Source organism: Durio zibethinus, chromosome 1 (genome assembly GCF_047325235.1).
Source record: "Durio zibethinus cultivar Kanyao isolate XHJ-2024 chromosome 1, ASM4732523v1, whole genome shotgun sequence".
In the NCBI taxonomy this organism is placed as follows: domain Eukaryota; kingdom Viridiplantae; phylum Streptophyta; class Magnoliopsida; order Malvales; family Malvaceae; genus Durio; species Durio zibethinus.
The window spans coordinates 27561546-27565339 of NC_143162.1; the positions used below are offsets into that span (position 1 = coordinate 27561546).

The 3794-nt window shown below is 35.8% G+C and overlaps 1 pseudogene; it reads right to left on the bottom strand.

Moving 5' to 3' along the window:
• Positions 1-418: 418 nt before the first annotated feature.
• On the bottom strand, positions 419-3566 carry LOC111311189 (G-type lectin S-receptor-like serine/threonine-protein kinase LECRK3; annotated as a pseudogene).
• Between the last annotated feature and the right edge of the window lie 228 nt (positions 3567-3794).

Genomic DNA, 3794 nt, shown 5'->3' on the forward strand with positions numbered 1-3794 from the left:
CAAGTAAACATACCTTTGCTTGAACTATGACAGTATTTCAGCTTCAGTTATAATTGAGTTTGTGCAGTTTGATTCTGCTTGAACAGAATTGAGAAAGATTAACCTGTTATTTATCTTATTGATCTTAGAAATTACTCAAATTCCAAATCATGAAACAGGTTTTACAAATATTTTTTCATTTGGTTAAAGATGCTTGAGAACACATTCAAAGTCATTTTTTTGTGTCAATATCCGGGAAATGTTTTCCAACTATCTTTAATTGCACGAAGCCTTCATTAGACGGTATAGACAATCAGAGTTTGCGTAAATTTCTCATATGATCTCAATAAAATGATTCATGATTTATACAAATAATAACAGATAAGTATAACACAATTCCCAAATGCAAAGAAATAAAGTTGTAAGACAAAAACTGGTAAAAAGAAGTGTGCAGCTAGCTACTTTCATTCAGTGCTAAAACCTCTTCATTGTAAGTTGTGGGAGCTGACAATAGAACTAGGACAGGGAGGGTCTGGTACATTTACCATCAGTATAACCTTCTTCATCTATGGTCGGGATGATGGTTCATCCTGAGTGCACTCTAAGCCTACCTTAACCACCCTCTCAAGCTTTTTCTTTTCCACTTCATCTTCTTGCACCAGCTTCTCTAGTTCATTACCCTTGAAACAATCATACACCCAATTTACAAGTACTGATTCATTGTCCGGGATATGTGCTTCCTCACTCCTTCGACAACAAATTATCTCAAACAACATAAGTTCCAAGTTATATACATCTGCTTCCACTGTTATAGGGATCAGTAGGTTGGCCAAACCAAAATCAGCAATTTTCCCGTATCCTTTGCCATTCATTAGTATGTTTTCAGTTTGATGTCACGGTGGATGATTTGGATCTCACAATCTTCATGCAAGTAAAAAATTACTATCGCTATGTCCAATATTATTGCAATTCTTCCGTCCCGAATTTATCTTTAAATTGGATCTAAAGAGAAAATCTGCAAGTGAGCCATTTTCTGATTAGTTCCGTCATAGCAGTAACCAAGCAATTGAACTAGGTTCTTATTGTGCCTTTTCCCCAATCGCCTTCATTAATTCCTGAATTCTCTTTCTACTTCAGCCACCACGCTTTCTACTCTCTCGATGGCTACAATTCGCATGCCATTTGATGTGACTCCTCTGAAATCTGTCCCGAAACCTCCTTTACCAATATTATCCGTGAAATTATTAGTTGAATGATTTCAATGTGACAATCTCATCAAATTTATTATCTCTCTGATCCAAAATCCTTTGGTACTATTTAATGTGATGCCTGTATATAAGAATACCAGAGGATGTTAAAACAAGAAATGAAAACGTCAAAGATGAAATGCCAGCAATGAAGATGTCCATTTGCAATTCACTCTTCTTTCCTTGACCTCCAATTATTGTCCTAACCCCAGCACCAATCTTCATAAAAGTTGTCACTCTACCTCCCGTTCCTCTTCTCCCATATCTTCAAGGGAGATTCAGCTTTTTGCATACTTGCCTTTTACGGTTTCCCCGGATATACGGCTTCACAGTTACAATCTCGGGCATTCCTCTCGGCACTCATCTTTTGATAGCGCTTGGAGAGTATCATAAGGATCATCTTCCCAGGTCAACTACTCAATTCATAAACATCAAAGTTTTGCTCACTCTTTCTACTGCAGGCATCTGCACTACAATTTTTTTGGCATCCCATATCCTTCTGGCCCTGACCAATGAAATCAAAACCGGGAGGAAATTGACATATGCGATTCCTGTCCATCAGAGTGCAGTAGCTATTCACACCGAACGAGCCTTCAGGATCGCATTTATTATCAAAGGATGACCATTCGGCTGACCAATTACCAGATTGGTTGGAACTTTGTGAATACAATCGAAATATTCAATTTGCATCAATAGTTGCACGGTCGGTAGATGAGATTATGAGAGACACTAGCCTTCTCGGTAATGTTTTTAACAAGCAATATGGTAGCATTCGGAAGGTAAAGCTGACAATTGTTATCGAGATTCAGGGTCACATTATCTCCAGCATTAAATGTTTCTTTATTCCTGTAAGCAGCCTCCTGTTTTACAGAATCTACAGGGTATTGAACCAGATTGCCATCTCTCTCCTTAATATATTTATTTGAGATTTTTTAGATATTATTTTATAGACAAAAAAAATTTGTAAAAAAATAATTTTAAGAGAAAATTAATTTTTAATAGACAAGTTTGACTTACAGAATAAGAATTCTAAAAGGAAAAGAATTCTTAATAGATAAGTTTGTATAGTTATAAATAAGTGAAATCTCTATAAGATTAAATATAAAAAAAAATGTAAGAGAGTTGTAGGATTTTACTACTGAAGATTTACGTCTCATGGGTGTGTATGTTTGTGAGTGGATTAAAAGAGACTGAGATGATCCACGTAAGTATGGTGCATATGAGTGGATTAGAGGAGATTAAGATGATCCACGTAGTTATAATGTACAAGTGCATATGGGTATGTGTTTGGTTATGTTGAAAGGACACATGGGTATATATTTATATGGGTTGAAAATACTTCATAAGACTATAAGAGATATTGAGAGGGTTGTATGTTTGTGAGTGGACTAAAAGAGACTGAGAGGGTCCATGTAAGTATGGTGCATATGAGTGAACTAGAGGAGATTAAGATGATTCACATAGTTATAATGTACGGGTGCATATGGGTATGTGTTTGGTTGTGTTAAAAGGGTATACATGAATATGTGTTTATATGGGTTGAAAATACTCCATAAGACTATAGAAGATTGAGAGGGTCTATGTATATCGATTTTTGAGGGATTTATATGTTTTTATGTATGTTTGTAATTCTTTATAACTAATGGATCTTATTTTTCATCTATAGATATAGGTTAGTTGAATCGAATCATATTAAATTACTTTTTTTATATAATTAATTAATTATTTGATTATGCTTCAATTGATGTGATTGGATTGAGACTTTTTAGCCTAACAGAAACTTTCCCCTTGTATGATTTGTTTAGGATAAATGAGAAATAAAACTTTGATCATGTAAAATGGTGTCTATAGGGGAATCAAAGTCAGCCATAAGATCTCCGATTTGAATCAAAGAGAACAAAGTTGCCAGAGTCAAACATGGAGGCTGAGGACTCAGACGTAGCATTTGCAATGATGGTCTCTCGTCCTTGCATGAGTTTGTTGCACAACAAGCCTACCTTCAGTGCTTAAAAGCAATGTAGCATCACTATAGACTGGTGGCTCATCTCGTTTTGCTGTCCATACGACAGTTTCCTGCTGGATGTTTTCAAACTAGATTCCTGCAGAGAAGCCATTGTCATAGGGATAGAAACCAAAGGCAAACTGGCCAGACTCCGAAAGCCAATATGAATTATTAGTTGGAGAAACAGAAGAAGCTAAATAAATGTTGGAAACTCTTGTTTGAGCTTCTGTTGTGAAAAATATAGAACTTTGAAGAAAAATGAAAAGCACGAAAGCCATTTCCCGATGGTAGAAACTTTGAAACCTTTGCCTGCCTCCTTCTGAATAGAGATTAGTCATTATGCCTTCAGGGACATGTTCTTGGAATAGAAACTGGTTCCTAAGGCAAGGAAATATTTTACAAATCTTGATTCTGGCCCAATGGCATGTTTATTCTTGACTAAGTTCCTTTCATTTCTCCTTTCCACTGATATTCCTTTCTCTTTTTGCTGGAAGCAGCAAAGGCTTGAATTGTCGAATGTTGAAAAAATTACTGCTAAAACCAATTCACTGACGAACAACAGAAGC